The sequence below is a fragment of the Pleurodeles waltl genome, chromosome 2_2, assembly GCF_031143425.1.
Source record: "Pleurodeles waltl isolate 20211129_DDA chromosome 2_2, aPleWal1.hap1.20221129, whole genome shotgun sequence".
Classification (NCBI taxonomy): domain Eukaryota; kingdom Metazoa; phylum Chordata; class Amphibia; order Caudata; family Salamandridae; genus Pleurodeles; species Pleurodeles waltl.
Genome location: NC_090439.1, coordinates 55,694,456 through 55,713,919, shown reverse-complemented (window position 1 = coordinate 55,713,919; position 19,464 = coordinate 55,694,456).

Here is a 19,464-nt window from a genome sequence, read left to right as displayed (position 1 = left end):
AGTGACAAATGTCATGTGTATATGTATGTTATATCTGCTGTTAGTGAACTTTTTCTCTGTACTCATGGTGGCACACATGTCGCATTGCATTACAGGGGACCCTGTCTACCCAATTTGTCCCTGGTTGTTGTCACCAGAGTGGAACCCAACTATGCCAGGGGAAGTCCGCATCAATGAGGCACATGGAAGAACATGCCCTGTCGTGGAGCGGGCTTGTGGGCTCCTGAAGGCAAGGTTCCAGAGCATTGGCTAAACTGGTGGAGCCTTCTCTACTCACCCACAAAGGTGTGTAAGATCATTGTGGCCTGCTACATGCTCCACAGCCTTGCCCTGAGTAGAAATATCCCATATATTCCTGGTGAAGGGGAGCTGGCAGTGCCAGCGCTAGAGAATCCTGAAATGCCAAGTAAAGATGACAGTGATGAGGATGAAGGTGGAAACATGCGGGCAGATCTCATCAATTAGTACTTCACCTGAATGTAAGTATGTGATGTTCAGTGATTACTCAGACTGCATGGGGTACTGTAGGGGTCATGACAAGCTGAGTATGGTAGGTCTCTTACGGTGAGACAGAACATTTCACGCAATGCATCATACTGCCAAGGTTTAGTGGCTACATCATATTTAGAGACGTCACTCTCTTGAGCATCTCCTTTGATTTGTGCAGTCATAATGCACTGTCAGTGAAACACCAGAAGTTTGAAATGATTGTTGTGCGGCCTGTATGCCTTTGCCTGCCTAAACTCCTTGTATATGACTTTTTCCTTCCAGGTCTCATCACCATGCCATCCTCAAGTGGACATTTCAGAGTTGTGTCACTGTCAAGTGGAAGTGGCTGATCTGACAGATGAATGGGACATGCAATGGATCCAGGTACTGTTTGTTACAAATTTTGTATATATGGGTACCATTCCCAGGCTGCCTAGACAGTGGGAGGAGTGTTACCTGAGCTACACAATGGACCTGTTTGACCTGGTATGTTGGTCCAGTGGTCTCATGTGTGTGGTCATGTGTCCTTGTAACATGTCATTGTGGCCAATCCATGCATTCTCCATTCACATTGTGTTGGCAATGTTCCCATATGCCATGTATGTAGCTGTTGATGTGTTTCCTCATTGCAGGCCACAGTGCCTGTGCCACAACAATGACATAGGTGGGTAACATGGCAGTAGATGCCTAACCATTTTAATAGGATGGGCCTCAGACTAAGTGCGGTTGCACTGTCCTCTGTCTGTGTTATCCACTTGGATAGAAGTGGTTTTGGTATAGGATAATGGTCAAGCTGGGACAATATAAACCTATCTGTTTGCCTATCCTATGGTACAGGGTTTGACATAGTCATTTTTTCTATGGTCAGGTGGATAGTACTTTGGGATATCTATACAAGATCATCAATGTTTAGTCAATCTTGGCTATGACAGTCCAGAGATTTCTGTAGCTTATGGGCTATACAGTGTAGATAAACAGTTTGGTGTGACTGACCACTTGTGTTATTGTGTTGGGAGTGACCCTCAGCCTGACACAGCCTGTGACATATCCCTCTCTACATTGACATTCTCATATGTACCTCATTTGCATCACATGATTTTCACATTGTACAACCCAAAATATTCCAAAAAAGACTATTAGGCATAGATTGAGTGCTAGTTGTGTTTATTTGCAGGTGTTTTTAACTCAAATGTGTAAATTATGGAAAAAAGGAAAAACAGTGAGGGGATCAGTCATGATGGATGTAATAATCAGAGGAGCTCCCACAACATTTGAAGTCCAAAGTCCAGTGTCCTACTATCCTGGAAAATGGTAAGTGGTTGAAGAACAGTCAATAGAGTGAATCTGTGGCACACAAAGGAGTTCTATCAGTAACAGGTCACTTCCTGGCAGTGGATGAGGTCTTGGCACCTGTTCCTCCTGTATGTTTGGGTGGATGTTCCTGCTTGCGGGGGTCTTCAGCTGCAGAGGCAGGGGTGTGTGAAACAGGTACTTCCCCTGGCAGGGATTTTCTTCCAGTGGCTGCCACACATGTTGGAGGGGCTCATGTTAGGGGACCAGTAGAAGAGGTGTGGTATAATTTTCTATCTATGCTCAGGGTGGTGTTGATGTCCCTCAGCACCCCTGTTAGGGAGGCCAAGGTGGCAATGTGGGAGTCCCACTGTTGCAATATTTCCTGGTGGTAATTCTTCTATGTGAGAAAGTAGCTTCTTTCTAGCATGGTTACCCCCGCTTTTGGCCTGTTTGTGAGTGTGTGTCAGTGTGTTTTTACTGTGTCACTGGGATCCTGCTAGCCAAGACCCCAGTGCTCATAGACAAAAACCTCTATGTCAGTGTGTTTTGCCTGTCTCACTGGAATCCTGCTAGCCAGGACCCCAGTGCTCATAGTTTGTGGCCTAATGTGTATGCTTGTGTAGTGCCTAACTGTGTCAACGAGGCTCTGCTAATCAGAACCTCAGTGCTTATGCTCTCTGACTTTAAATTTGTCACTGTAGGCCAGTGACTTCAATTACCCATTTCAATTGGCATACTGGACCCCCCTTATAAGTCCCTAGCATATGGTACCTAGGTACCCAGGACATTGGGGGTCCAGGATATCCATATGGGCAGCAGCATTTCTTTTGCAACCCATAGGGAGCTCAGACAAACCCTTACACAGGACTGACATTGCAGCCTACGTGAAATAGTGCACACACTATTTCAAAGCAATTTTTCACTGCACATAAGTAACTTATAAGTCACCTATATGTCTAACCAAAACTTGCTGAAGGTTAGGTGCAAAGTTACTAGTTGTGAGGGCACCCTTGCACTAGCAAAGTTGCCCGCATATATGGTATTGGGGAACCAATTCCATGCATCCTGGGGGCTTCACCATGGACCCCCAGTTCTGGCAAACCAGCTCTCTGAGTCTTGCACTGCAGCTACAGCTGCTGCCACCTCACAGACAGGGTTCTGCCCTCCTGAGGTCTGGGCAGCCCAGTCCCAGGAAGGCAGAACAAAGCATTTCCTCTGAGAGCAGGGTGTTACACCCTCTCCCTTTGGAAATAGGTGTGACAGGCTGGGTAGGGGTAGCCTCCCCAGCCTATGGAAATGCTTTAAAGGGCACAGATGGTGCCCTACTTGTATAAACCAATCCACACCGGTTCAGGGACCCCTTCTCCCCTGCTCCGTGGGAAACTGGACAAAGAAAAGGGGAGTGACCACTCCCCTATCCATCACCACCCTAGGGATGGTGCCCAGAGCTCCTCCAGTGTATCCCAGACTTCAGCCATATTGCTTTGCAAGGTGTGGGAGCACGTAGGTGGGCTCTGAGTGGCCAGTGCCAGCAGGTGACATCAGAGACCCCTCCTGATAGGTTCTTACCTGATAAAGTAGCCATTCCCCCTCTCAGGGCTATTTAGGTTCTCTCCTGTGGTTTCTCTTCAGATTCTACTTGCAAGTTTCCAGCAGGAGTCCACTGCAACTATTACTTCATCCTCTGACCTCGGATCAACTGCAGCCTGCTCCAGGAACCGCTGTAACAACAAGAAAGTATCCACAAGGCATACTTTTCTTCTGCAAATTCAGCTCCAGGCAGCAACTGCAACAGTTTCCATGGTGTGCATGCTCTGAGGACTCTCTGTCTTCATTCATCCTGCACCAGTAGGACTGAAGAAATCTCTCCTGTGAGGTGACAGAGTCACTCCCCTGCTCACGCAGGCACCTTTCAATTTGACGACCGGTACTCCTGGACTCCTCTCACAGCAACAAGCATGCTCCTGGACACACAGATGGTGGACCCCATCGACACAGACTGTCCTGAGGACCTACTGATGCAATTTGGAGGAGGTAAGATCTTGCCTTCACTGAGATCGACAGTACCCCTGTGCACCGTGTTTTCTTCACCTCCTGAGGCCTCTGTGCACTATTTGCAAAATTCCTTCATGCACAGCCTGGCCCAGGGCCCCAGCACTCTATGCTATGATGCTCAACTCGCTGAGTTGACCTCCGGCGGCTTGGGACCCTTCTTTGTAGTGCTGCACCAACCACGTTTTGCACCTCCTTTGTCCCCATGTCCTTGGACTCCCGTTGGTGCTGTCTGGCATCCTGAGGGCTCTCTAAAGTGCTGAGAGCCCCCTCTTCCTCCTCACACAGAGTTGAGGCCCCCAGGTCCCTCCTGAGTCTAGTCAGCGCCATTTTGGCGCAAAACACAAATTTGTCGTAACCAAGGCTTGTCAGTGACTTCCAACACAAAATCACATCTGCATCCATCTTCACATTGTGGGACATCCTTTGCAACATGCAGGAACCTGCTGGCATCTTCCTAGGGTGCATTCCTGCAGTCTTCGTCTGGCTGGGGACTCTTCTTTTGCACCCTCTTCTGGGTTGGCTTGGGCTCCTTTCCTTCCTGGAACTTCTTTCGACTTCTGGACTTGGTGCCCTTCTTTTGCAGGTCTTCAGGTCCAGGAATCCACCATTTGTTGTTTGCAGACTTGGTTGGTTCTTGCAATAATCCCAATCATGAGGTGCAGTGTGTCCTAAGGAAACTTGCAGTACTTTACTCCTGCTTTTCTTGGCTCTGGGGTGGGGTAATTTACTTCCCTTTACTGTATTCTTACTCTCCCAGCGATTCTCTACACACTACACTTGTGTAGGGGGGAATTTGTCATTCAAATTCCACTTTCTTAGTATATGGTTTGTGTTGCCCATAGACCTATTTTCTCCCTTTGTATTATATAGCATTTCCTATTGTTTGCACTATCCTATGTCTAATTACTTACCTTATTTTGGTGTCTAGTGTATATATTGTGTCTAACACTTACCTCCAGAAAGAGTATTCCCTCTAAGATATTCTTGGTACTGTGTCACCAAAATAAACTACCTTTATTTTTTGTAACACTGAGTATGGTACACAAACCATATACTAAGAAAGTGGAATGTGAATCACAAATTCCCCCCTAGACAAGTGTAGTGTGTAGAGAGTCGCTTGGAGAGTAAGAATACAGCAAGGTAAGTAAAATACCCCACCCCAGAGCCCAGGAAAGTAGGAGTAAAGTACTACAAGTTTCCTTAGGACACACTACAAGTTTAGATTAGAGTTATTGCAAAAACCAAGCAAGACTGCAAACAACAAATGATGGATTCCTGGACCTGAAGAACTGCAATGGAAGGAGACCAAGTCCAGAAGTCGGAGGAAGTTCCAGGAAGGACAGGAGCCCCTGCCAACCCAGAAGAGGGTGCAAAAGAAGAGTCCCCGGTTGGATGAAGACTGCAGAAATGCACCCAAGGAAGATGTCAGCAGGTTCCCGCATGATGCCCTGGATGTCCCACAAAGAGATGTTGGATGCAGGCAAGTTTTGGCGCTGGATTCATCCAACAAGCCTTTGTTCCAGCAAAGTCGTGTTTTGCATCAAAATGGTGCTGTCTGGACCCAGGAGGGACCTGGGGGCCTCAACTCTGCATGAGGAGGAAGAGGGAATGATGTCAGCACTTTAGAGAGCCCTCAGAATACCAGACAGCACCCACAGAAGTCCCAGGACACAGGGACAAAGGAGGTGCAAAATGTGGTTGGTGCAGCACTACAAAGGAAGGTTCTACGCCGTCGGAGGTCAACTCAGTGAGTTAAGTATCACAGGATAGAGTGCTGGGGACCTGTGCCAGGCTGTGCACAAAGGAATTTTGCAAATAGTACACAGGGGCCTCAGGAGGTAAAGAAGACGCAGTACACAGGGGTACTGTCGTGCTCGGGAAGGCAAGGTCTTACCTCCTCCAAATTGGGACAGCAGGACCTCAGGACAGTCTGTGTCAAAGGGGTGCACCACCTGTGTTCCAAGGAGCACACTCATCACCAGGAGAGAAGTCCAAGATAACCGGTCTTCGACTTAGAAGGTGCCTGTGTGAGCAGGGAAGTGACTCTGTCGACAGGAGATTTCTCTGTCCTTTTGGTGCAGGGTAAAGACCGGGAGTCCCCAGAGCGTGCACACCATGGAAGCTGTTGCAGTTGCTGGCTGGAGCTGAAGTTGCAGAGGAAAAGTAGTCCTTCTGGATGCTTTGTTGTTGTTACAGCAGTTCCTGGAGCAGTCTGCAGTCGATACGAGGTCAGAGGATGAAATAGTAGTTGCAGAGGATTCCTGCTGGAAACTTGTAAGTAGAATCTGAAGAGAAACCCACAGAAGAGACCCTAAATAGCATCGAGATGGGGACTGGCTACCTTATCAGGTATGGACCAATCAGAAGGGATCTCTGACATCACCTGCTGGCACTGGCCACTCAGAGATCGCCTGAGTGTCCCCACACCTTGGAAAACAAGATGGCTGAAGTCTGGGACACACTGGAGGAGCTCTGGGCACCACCCATAGCGTGGTGATGGACAGGGGAGTGGTCAATACCCTTTCCTTTGTTCAGTTTCATTCCAGAGCAGGGACTGGGGGTCCCTGAACTGGTGTAGACTGGCTTCAGCAAGGAGGACACCATCTGTGCCCTTCAAAGCATTTCCAGAGGCTGGAGGAGGCTACCCCTCCCCAGCCTGTTACACCTATTTCCAAAGGGGGAGGGTGTAACACCCTCCTCCCAAAGGAAATGATTTGATCTGCCTTCCTGGGACTGAGCTGCTCAGACCCCAGGAGGGCAGAACCTTGTCTGTGAGGTGACAGCAGCTGTAGCTGCATTGCAATCCTCAGAGAGCTGGTTTGGCAGTACTGGGGGTCCATAGTGGAGCCCCCAGGATGCATGGAATTGGCTCCCCAATACCACATTTGGAATGGGGGGACAATTCCATGATCTTAGACACCTTACATGGCCATATTTGGAGTTACCATTGTGAAGCTAGATATAGGTATTGACCTATATGTAGTGTGCATGTGTAATGGCGTCCCCGCACTCAGAAGGTCCCAGGAATTGGTCCTGAACTATGTGGGGGCACCATTGCTAATGCAAGGGTGCCCTCACACTTAGTAACTTTGCAGCTAACCTTCAGTAAATGAAGGTTAGACATATAGGTGACTTATAAGTTACTTAAGTGCAGTGAAAATGGCTGTAATAGTGTGTACACTATTTTATGCAGGCTGCAATGGCAGGCCTGTGGAAGGGTTTGACTGCGCTCCTTATGGGTGGCAAAAGAAGTGCTGCAGCCTCTAAGGATCTCTTGGAACCCCAATGCCCTGGGTACCTAGATACCATATACTAGGTGTAGGAAAGTACCATCTTGCCTGGCATGTTACCCCCATATTTCACTGTATGTATGTTGTTTTAGTCCTTGTGTCACTGGGACCCTGCCAGGCAGGGCCCCAGTGCTCATGGTATGTGCCCTGTATGTGCTCCCTGTGTGGTGCCTAACTGTATCACTGAGGCTCTGCTAACCAGAACCTCAGTGTTTATGCTCTCTCTGCTTTCTAAATTTGTCACTTCAGGCTAGTGACTAAATTTACCATTCCTCATTGGCACACTGGTACACCCATATAATTCCCTTGTATATGGTACTGAGGTACCCAGGGTATTGGGGTTCCAGGAGATTCCTATGGGCTGCAGCATTTCTTTTGCCACCTATAGGGAGCTCAGACAATTCTTACACAGGCCTGCCACTGCAGCCTGCGTGAAATAACGTCCACGTTATATCACAGCCATTTTCCACTGCACATAAGTAACTTATAAGTCACCTACATGTCTAATCTTCGCCTGTTGAAGGTGGGGTGCAAAGTTACTTAGTGTGTGGGCACCCTGGCACTAGCCAAGGTGCCCCCACATCGTTCAGGGCAAATTCCCCGGACTTTGTGAGTGCAGGGACACCATTACACACGTGCACTATACATAGGTCACTACCTATGTATAGCGTCGGAATAGTAACTCCAAACATGGCCATGTAACATGTCTAAGATCATGGAATTGTCACCCCAATACCATTCTGTTTTTGGGGGGACAATTCCATGATTCCCCGGGTCCCTAGCACAGAACCCAGGTACTGCCAAACTGCCTTTCTGGGGTTTCCACTGCAGCTGCTGCTGCTGCCAACCCCTCAGACAGGTTTCTGTTCTCCTGGGGTCCAGACAGCCCTGGCCCAGGAAGGCAGAACAAAGGATTTCCTCTAAGAGAGGGTGTTACACTCTCTCCCTTTGGAAATAGGTGTGAAGGGCTGAGGAGGAGTAGCCTCCCCCAGCCTCTGGAAATGCTTTGATGGGCACAGATGGTGCCCATCTCTGCATAAGCCAGTCTACACCGGTTCAGGGATCCCCCAGCCCTGCTCTGGCATAAAACTGGAAAAAGGAAAGGGGAGTGACCACTCCCCTGACCAGTACCTCCCAGGGGAGGTGCCCAGAGCTCCTCCAGTGTGTCCCAGACCTCTGCCATCTTGGAAACAGAGGCGTTGGGGGCACACTGGACTGCTCTGAATGGCCAGTGTCAGCAGGTGACGTCGGAGACTCCTTTTGATAGGCTCTTACCTTTCTTGGTAGCCAATCCTTTTTTCTTGCTAGCCAAACCTCCTTTTCAGGCTATTTAGGGTCTCTGCTTTGGGGAATTCTTCAGATAACAAATGCAAGAGCTCACTAGAGTTCCTTTGCATCTCCCTCTTCAACTTCTACCAAGGATCGACCGCCGACTGCTCCAGGACGCCTGCAAAACCGCAACAAAATAGCAAGACAACCACCAGCAACATTGTAGCGCCTAATCCTGCTGGCTTTCTCGACTGTTCCCTGGTGGTGCATGCTCTGGGGGTCGCCTGTCTTCACCCTGCACCAGAAGCACAGAAGAAATCTCCAGTGGGTCGACGGAATCTTCCCCCTTCAAACGCAGGCACCAAAAGATAGCATCACCGGTCCTCTGGGTCCCCTCTCATCCTGATGAGTGTGGACCCTGGAACACAGGAACTCTACCCAAGTGACTCCCACAGTCCAGTGGCCCTTCAGTCCAAGTTTGGTGGAGGTAAGTCCTTGCCTCCCCACGCTAGACTGCAAATCTGTGTACTGCGTGATTTGCAGCTGCTCCGGCTTCTGTGCCTTCTTCCAGGATTTCCTTCGTGCTCAGCCTAGCCTGGGTCCCCAGCACTCCGCCCTGCAGTGCTCAACCCGCTGAGTTGGCCTCCGACAGTGTGGGACCCTCTTTTGTAACTCTGCGTGGACTCCGGTTCACAAATCTTCCAAGTGCCTGTTAAGGTACTTCTGCAGATTATGCCTGCTTCTGTGAGGGCTCCCTGAGTTGCTGAGCGCCCCCTCTGTCTTTTCCTCCAAGGGGTGACATCCTGGTCTTTCCTGGTCCTCAGCAGCACCCAAAAAACGCTACCACGACCCTTGCAGCTAGCAAAGCTTGTTTGTGGTATTTCTGCATGGGAACACTTCTGCAACCTTCACCATGACGTGGGACATCTTCCTTCCAAAGGAGAAGTTCCTAGTCCTCTTCGTTCTTGCAGAAATCCAAGCTTCTTCCATCCAGAGGCAGCTTCCTTGCACCTTCATCCGGGGTTTCCTAGGCTCCTGCCCCCCAGACATTGTTGCGACTATTGGACTTGGTCCCCTTGCTTTGCAGATCCTCAGGTCGGGAAATCCATTGTCAGTACACTGCTTGTGTTTGTTGTTCTTGCAGAATCCCCCTATCACGACTATTGTGCTCTCTTTGGGTAGTAGGTGTACTTTACTCCTACTTTTCAGGGTCTTGGGGTGGGGTATCTTGGAAACCCTGACTGTTTTCCTACAGTCCCAGCGACACTCTACAAGCTCCCATAGGTCTGGGTCCATTTGTGATTCGCATTCCACTTTTGGAGTATATGGTTTGTGTTGCCCCTAGACCTATGTCTGCCTATTGCAATCTATTGTAATTATACACTGTTTGCATTACTTTTCTGACTCTTACTTACCTGTTTTGGGTTTGTGTACACATAACTTGTGTATATTACTTACCTTCTTACTGAGGGTACTCACTGAGATACCTGTGACATATTGTCATAAAAATAAAATACCTTTAATTTTAGTAACTCTGTATATTGTGTTTTCTTATGATATTGTGCATATGATAAAAGTGGTATAGTAGGAGCTTTGCATGTCTTCTAGTTCAGCCTAAGCTGCTTTGCCATAGCTACCTTCTATCAGCCTAAGCTGCTAGAAACACCTCTATTCTACTAATAAGGGATAAATGGACCTGGCACAAGGTGTAAGTACCTTTGGTACCCACTACAAGCCAGGCCAGCCTCCTACATTGGTGGTGCAGCGGTGGGATAAGTATTTGTAACTGCTTTACCACTTTGTCATTTTGTACTTTTCATAAGAGAATCATATACCAAACAATTCAGTGTTTGTACACTTAACCCAAAAAGTTTGCTTTTTTATCCTAACCTTTTTTTAAAGTTCTAAAAAGTTTCTTAAAACTCCTAAAAGTTTTCTAAAAGTTAGAAAAAGTTTTTTCTCTGTGCTTTCAAAAGTTCTAAAACTTTTTCTCTCTTCTCCCTATCTCTAAACCTTTTACTATCATGTCTGTGGTAGATTATACTCTCAAAACTGTCAATGCTACTTATGACATTTTGAACTACAAGAGCATAAGGAGTCTTTGCTTAAATAGAGGTTTAGTTATAGGAAAGAACCATACAAAAGAGTTTCTGTTTAACATGCTTATGGTGGCTGCCCAGAACCAGTCTGCCCCATCAAATGAGAGGTTAGTAGAAGCTTCCCAGTCTGATTCATAGGATCCCCCTGAGGAAGCTGGGGAGGGTTCTGATAGGGATCTGCCCCCTAGCAGGGCACCTAGTAATGCTGGTGGTGATAGAGGTTCCCATCACAGTAGGGCATCCTTTATTCCTAGAGGCCAGGTTACCAGGGTCCAGACAGTTAGGGACAGGCCCCCCTCTGAAGTTTCCAATTTGTCATCTGTGTCACAGCATTCCCAACTCACCCACCCTGAGGATCACTTGTTAGAAAGGGAACTCAAAAAGTTGAGGGCTGAAGAGACCAGATTGAAGCTTAAACAGCAACAGCTGGCCTTAGATAGGAATCCCTAGACATTGAGAAGGAAAGACAGAGAATGGGGTTAGGACCCATGGCAGCAGCAGAAGTATTTCTGATAGAAATCCTGTTAGAGAGCAAGATTCCAGGAATCTGCCCAAGACAGTCCACCCTTACAAGGAGGGGGATGACATCAACACGTGGTTTGCTGCACTTGAGAGGGCCTGTATGGTACAGTTGGTCCCTCATAGGCAGTGGGCTGCTATTTTGTGGATATCTTTCACTGGAAAGGGTAGGGATAGGATCCTTACTGTTAGAGAAAGTGAAGCTAACAACTACACAGTATTGAAGGATGCACTCTTGGATGGATTTGGCTTAACCACCGAACAATACAGGATTAAGTTCAGAGACACCAGAAAGGAGTCCTCTCAAGAATGGACAGATTTTGTGGACTGTTCAGTGAAGGCCTTGGAAGGGTGATTACATGGCGGTAAGGTATCTGACTATGAAAGGCTGTACAATCTTATTCTGAGAGAGCATATTCTGAATAACTGAGTGTCTGACTTGTTGCATCAATAACTAGTGGACTCAGATCTGACCTCTCCCCAAGAATTGGGAAAGAAGGTAGAAAAGTGGGTCAGAACAAGGGTGAACAGAAAAGTTCATACAGGGGGTGACAAGGATGGCAAGAAGAAGGATGATAAGTCATCTGACAAGGGTGGGGACAAAAGTAAACATTCTGGCCCATATTTATACTTTTTGACGCAAAACTGCGACGGCGCAGTTTTGCATCAAAATATTACAGCCGGCTAATGCCATTTTGGTGCGCCGTGCGGGTGTCATATTTATACTTTGACGCACGGCGGCGCAAACAACAGGTGGGAGTCATTATTTTTGACGTACACCGCGCCGTCAAGTCGTAAAGGAAAACTACGTTAACGCGGTGGAAATGACTGTGGGTCGATTTACGACACCGCAAACCGGATATGCGCCGTTTTTTTAAATGCGATAGTGTCGAAAAACACAGCGAACACAGCCATTTCACCAGAGGAGAGACAAAATGGATCCCAGATGCCACTACAGACCCCAGGAAGATGACAGCAGACCAGGAACCAGCCAGGAGGACCCACACAAGAACCAGGACACTTTTAAGAAGAAAAGAAAGTGTCGCTTCAGTGCAGAGGAGCAGGAAATCCTGGTTAAAGAGGTGACGGAACATCAGCAACAACTGTTTGTCACATCAAAGTTGCCAATCAGTAGGAGAGAGGCTATATGGCAACAAATTGTCGACAAGATTAACAGTGTGGCTGAAGTACGCAGAACAGTCATTTAGTGCAAGAAACGCTGGTATGACTGCAAACGCAGGACCAAGGAAAAGATGGCCAGGAACAGGAAGGCAGAACTGCAGACTGAAGGGGGGAGTCCAGTACAACAGGAGGCCCTGGACCACATGGAGGAGATGGTCGCAGCCATCATCCCTGAGGAGATCGTCACAGGGATTCAAGGACAGGACAGCACAGACTACCAGGAGACAACACACATGCAGGGTAAGTCGCATGGGGAATTGAAATGCACTAATGTCAACCGCAACCGGGGGGTGGGAAATACCTACTTCACATTGCATGTAAGTCATCATATACATGGAGTGGAATGGGTAAAGGAGCACGGCAGGGGGGCATGGCCCATTCTGAGAAGACCTTTGGCACACCATTACACAACACCAACAACAGTCCCATGGGGGCATGCTGTCATGCCAACGATGGAGCAAAGGGAAAGCCAGGACAGGAGGGAAGGCCACTACGTCAAACTGACATCCTGGAACTCGTCAGCCAACATACCTCCTACATTAACTAGGGCCCTATTAGCAATCCTCTAGCCAAACCGACAACTGCAATGTAACTGCGACAACAGTTGCCACTACCACCTCTGATCTGTGTGCAGCTCAAGTAGCCAATGGCAGTAACCTCCCCATGGAACATACATACCTAAATTAGGGGGTGAGGATGACATCTGCAACAATCTCCTGAAACAAGACAAAGGCCCCAGTACACTCAAATGTCAATGCCCATAGTTGTCACAAATATCAGCCAAAGTAAACAACAATAGGAGTGACACAGCACTAAGGACACACCCATGCTGCATATATCAGGGTCCATCCTGTGCCTGGGTAACAAGGCAACATCACAAATGTCATACTGCTCAGATAACAGCATTGATGAGGGGACACATGAAACTGGTCACTGAAATACACCTGCACAGTCAGAGGATGAAATAGGACACTGATACGACTATCAGGGCAATCCAATGTAACACACATTACCCAACATCAGCAGGACCCATTAACAATGTCAACATCCATATCAGATCATAACATTGCCATGCATAGGATATGCAACATGTCAATTATATTTAAGTCGATGTGAACGATCAGGGATTGGGGCAGGTCCTGATAGTTAAGTGTGCTGCCAGGGCCATCAGAACACCCACAGCCAGTGAAAGGTCTCACCATGAGAATGGATATACACGGAGGGTCGAGTAGGAAAAGAAGGTGGCAATTCTCTATTTGGCATAAAGCAACACCTAGAGGCGATGAGGCTGACAAGTCTGATAACTCAATAACATACATGTGACACACAGGTGGGCCATAGGCCTGAAACAATGCCCATCTGAAGGACTACAGATATTAATACAAATCAAGATCACAAAGTGAATTCATCAAAAGGCAGGCACGTCACATCAAAATTGTCACAACACAGACACACTAATTGTACCCTGTTTCATTGCAGAGGAAGATGGATCTGCTGTCGATATGCCTGTCCCAGATTTCCCTGATGACATGGATGACGAGCCGATAAACATTCGCCAGGAGACTATCCAAAAGGTCCTTGAAACCCTCCAGACCCCACCTTCAGTCACAAGGAGGAGCACAGAACAAGCAGCCATCGCAGAGGATCCACCCACCACCCCAATTGTAAGACCTGCCAGCTCCAATACAGCTGAGGACTCAGACGACACTGGCACCAGCTTTGAGAGAACTGTAGTTGGAGTACAGCGGGAGCTGGCCAAGGAGGTGCGGGTGGGGATGCAAAATATGGCAGCCAGCCTTGAGGGGGTGCGTTCGGGCATGATGTCATCTGCAGATCAGGCAGCAGCTATGCAAGCCCTAACATCTATCTTGCAGGAACTGCAGAAAACCCAGAAGGAAATCAGCACAGCTGTAATACAGTTGACCCAACACCTACAACAGCAATCCTGTCAATGCATGCACAAATGCAACATTGAACCCCTCAGGGCCGACCTGGCTGCCTACCATTGTGATGTGGCTGCTATTCTCAAGAACCAGCTGGCCCTCCTTGCAGCAGTACTGCCCTTAAGACCTTCACAGGGAGCAGCGACCGGGATGTCTGACTCCACGTCTTCCAACACTGAGGTGTGTATTGCCCCTTCACAACCAACAACAACAAGGACGAAGCAGGAAACACACACATCAGAAGAAGAAGACATGGAACAGATCACATTCACAAGGAAAATGACCCGGAAGCACTAATCCCTGCCACATGGTCAACTATTACCAAAGTCCTGCGTTTTGAAACATGACAGTCTTCCAACAACTGTACTCAAGCACTGTTCTGCTAACCACTGTATAACTTGTCACCCAGCCCAGTGATTGTCTCTCTCCTACTCATTGGCTAAGTCTGTCCCTCTGCACTGTCTGAAACAGCAACTCCAGCATGACAAAAGCATTTTGGTAAACCCTAGTGTTGGATCACAATGGAAGATATCACTATAATGGACTCACAATCATGGACAATGTACATATAGCACTACAGCACTTTTCAATAAATAGCACTTACACAACAAATCTGTCTCTGGGTAATGTGACATATCAACTGCGCAGTAGATAATTGAAATGTCCCTACTGTCAAATAACGTAGCTTGTCAATACAACTGTCCAGATATTATGTAGTTAGAGAAATCTGCACAGTGACCATGATTGCTTCATACTCTGCCCTTCCTGAGGGAATAATCTGATGAAGTGAGAAACCGTACACCACCATGCTGTGTTGGACAGAAGAATGCTTCCTCAGGGGATAACTAAGTCATCAAATAGTGCCCGCTAAATGTTGTCAACGTGCAAAAATAACACAATAAACATGGCACACTAATCTAAGTAAACACTAAAAAAACTGCACAAATGAAGGTGTCTGAGTTAACATACAAATAGGTAATCATGCCGAACTGTGTCACAAATGATGTATGAGGGTCATGAAGACAAGAATACAAGATTGCCAATGAGAACTCATCTTATAAGGGTGTGTATGATCATCACACTGCAGTCAGACCTGAAACTGTTTCCCCAATATCAAGTCTGGAAGCACTGTTAGTGACTTTGAAAACACACTTATCAACAGAAACACATTGTCATCCATATTAACTGTGATTGGTGGTTGCAACAAAGGGTAGACACTTTGCAAGGTAGCTCTGGGTTTGCTGCCAATCATACAGCTCAGTTGGGATTTGTTTGTAGCATTGGACACAGATGTTATAGTACAAAAGAGATGTACACGGAATCCAAACCCACGATCAAGTACCATTCAACACATACTATTAACGGGTAACCAAATATTTATTAAAAGCTAACCATAGATGAGGAAACTGAGGGAAAAATCTTACCTACCCTAATCTACCCTGACTACTCATTACCCACAACTGTCCCTAACTAACCTAAGCTACACTTACTTATCACATGTAACGAAACGTTCTAAACATCTACCCACCACGCCCCCTTATGAGACGGGACACATTGAGGACAAAACATACTAACCTAAACACATACTATACTATCCTAAACAAATATATATTTTTTTGGTCAATTTATTTTTGTATGTTTTTTTTTTTTTACAGACAAGAACCCCAACATAGCCCCCCACCCACCCAAACATGTAATAAGTCAAAAAAGAAACAAGCAGGACCCCCTACCCCCACCCACTAACACTGACTAAACTAACAGCCTATACTAACCTAACACTAAGCCCCCTAAGCCCACTAAGTATAAGAACAAGGAAAGAGGAGGGTATCATGTCCATCTATTCAACTGTCTAGAGGTTGGCCCTCCGGAGGTCCTCTTGATATCCTTGACCCGCCGTTTAATGTGCTGCACGTCCCTGCTCAGGTGACTCACCTTGCGCAGCACTTTGTCCATCTTGTTTTCAAGTCAATTGAAGGCTGCAGGGGCAACAGCTGGAGCAGTGGCTTTCTGGGTACCGGTGGAGGAGGTCTGTGTGGGCTGTCCTGCACCGGTGGCAATGCTGGGGCCAGGAAGTCCAGCAGATGTAGATTCAACAGAGGCAGCTGTGGGTGGGGCCACCTGGCTCAAATTAGTGGTTGTTTCTGTGGTGGCTGTGATGGGCACAGTAGGCCCACCCTGTGGGAAGGCTCGCCATGCCCCGGAGGCACGTTCATGGCGATATCGCCGGGCCATCCTCCGGAACCCCGACTCCACCAGCAGGATGTGCTGGTATCGCATGGCCCGATGCTGAAATTCACGGACCTGGTCTGGAGTCATGTTAGCTGCTGTGAAGACAAATGCAGATATGCCACATTAGTAACTGTATTGTGTGAAACTGCACAGCAAGTTAATCAGACATTACATCTACTGTACTTCTAACAGCTCGTATCACTATACAGAGCATCGAATGTCCCTGAGGAAGTACATGGCAGGCCAGACAACAAAGGTCACATCACACAAAGCACATTCATAACCCACAAGATGGGTAACAACTGGCCTTGACTTGCAATCTGAGTTCTGACAGTTAACATCTAAGAATCATGCTGCATATCCTCCACCAAGAGCTGGGCTACAAATGTCAGTGTACGGAAAGCAAAACTAAAGCCACATGGTCTGCAAGTTGTAACTGGACTTTCCAGTATGGTACCAAGTGCCAAACCTGAGTGTGTATACTACTATGCAACCAAACCGTCACTTCTTCACAGGTATGTGTAACATACTGGTAGCATCAATACTAGGTACCCCATTCACAAACCCATGGCCGTGTTTGAGGGGGGGCGGTGGATACACAACTATAATTTGCCAGCAACATGTACACCGAGGAGTGTATAGGCTAATCCACACATGTTTGTCTCTACAGACACACCACAGGTAAGGTCTATCTACATTTTGGATTCAGCAAACCCTAGAGCACTCATAGGGTCAGACATGTCAGGAAAATCAGAACTTAGTACACAACATATACTTCCAGTGAGGCCTGACTTACATCAGACACAGAGTTGCTAGAACACCCATGATCATGAATTGCATGCACACCTAGGCCATTACACTCAGGTTCCACAGACTTGATGCACTACATGTGGAAGCACATGATGCTAGCAGGTTCTACCTACTGTTTCAAAATTACATAAGTAAATAGTGAAGCAGATGTCTATTGGGAAGCTATTAGCTCTACCGGTCTTAGAGAATGTGGATCTGACAGGCTGACTAAATAGGGGCTGACTTCCATTGCGACTCTTGGTGATACAAGTACTCACAGTGGGGCCTACAGGGATGTCCTACAATCCCTACATGATACCATTGGATATGCATTGGCTAACTCAAAACATGTGAAAACTGCATTCCCACTCATGGAACAAATGAAAAACTTGCCCACGGCATCACACCTTGCTATGCGTCCAACTCACACGAGTCCATAACCAGCAAACACAACACATAACAGACATATCAACACTTACTGTAGTGGTCGGGGGTCCTCAAATGTCGCCACCTCTCCCACAGTGTAAGGCGGCGGTCCACCAGTAAGGTATGGAAGGAAGAAATGTGCTCAAAATCTGTGCACAGTGCAACATTTTCAGTATCATTTACAATGTGTAGGCTGAATAAGTAAATGGCAGCCATTCAGACATGATGGTACTGCATCTGATATTTCACGGACAACTTGTACATAGCATGGGTCTCCTGTGACAGTTACACACATATCTGCACACATACATTGGCCCTAACTATCAAGTGGTTGCAAACTTGCCCCATAATTGGTGAGCACTAAAAAATATGGAGTGTAATCGTTTCATCATGTGCATCCAAGGGAAACATCCAACGCCTGGTTACTTGAGGACTGCATTACCAGTCAAACATGCCTTGTGGCCATGACACATTTAGTGCACATAGGCCCAATGTACAGAGTGAGGGGCAGGGACTCCTGTAAGCCATCCTGTTGTTACAGTATAGTCAATTGATATGGCCCAGCTATGGTGATTTGCACCAACCATGGAGATGTAAAGCCATGTGCATACACTTGGACTGCCATCCATATTTGGATTTTGGCTCAACCGATTCCAACAAACATCTTACGATGTTAGCTGAGGGCACCTTCCACCTTTACACGATGTATTCAAATCATGAACTGACATTTATCCAAAAAGATTAAGAAACACAATAATCCCACACATTCATGGTACTTCAGTGAACTCTTTCCTTCCACACTCACCAGACTCACATGAGACCAATGTTTGAGCCACTTTGCTATTATAAATTGTCGTGAAGGCAGCACTCATTTTCAGCATCATGTAGTGATTCTAAAGTCAGTCTAGCAATTGCGTCAACATAGTTGGCCTAAATGTTGGTACATCTGTACTTCTCTGTCAATAATACCCTATATAGACATGATTGGCTCCTATTTTGTTAGCTGTGCTGACAGAAAGGCCGCACCAATTTCCTTCATGGTAAAGTTACCTGTAAGTTTGCTGAGCACGTGCTACCTGGCAGCTAGCAATTATGATCCTTGCCATAGTGCATCAATGATCCCCTTATATGTTCTCAAAATTACACACAGTCATCAAGTTAGCTGGCAGACATTGCACTAATCCACTGATGTCACTACAGAGCATTTATTTGTGCACAATAACAATAGTCGTACTAACCAACAGTGCCACCAATCATGATTCCCAGGTGGTCCAAGAGATCCTGCTCCCTGGTGATGAGGTCAGCCCACCGGTGCTTCAGCTGGTGGTCACTCCTCTGGCTGGCATACACATGCTGCAGGTGATGCAGCACCTTTCCCCACCAGATTCTGCGCTCCTCTGTCGGGTACCCCTGTATGACCCTGCCCCCTGCCTGGATCATGAGTGGCAAGAAATGTGTCACCAGCCAGATGAAGCCCCCAACACCTCTTCCCCCATCCTGCCAAGATGTGGCCTACCAGACATACTTATAATTGAAGAGAAGGAACAGGGGTAAAAGAAATAGAAAGGGGAAATGGGTGAAAGTAGGGGTAAAAAGACAGAAAAAAAGTAAACCTAAACACTAAAAGAGCCCAACTATCCCCAAATTAACACTACCCACAACAGACTCCCACAAACAAGAAATACACAAGATAAATGGACAAATGTAGACAAAACAAAGTACTACAGTATACACAAACTAAATTTCTTTCACAAAAGGACTTTACAGATAGCACACAGGACAAATACAGCACAAAATCTCTGGACAACACTCTCTACACAGCCACACAGTCTAGAAGGTTCATAGACTGCAAAGTGAAAGTGAAAGTACACCCGTTGTACA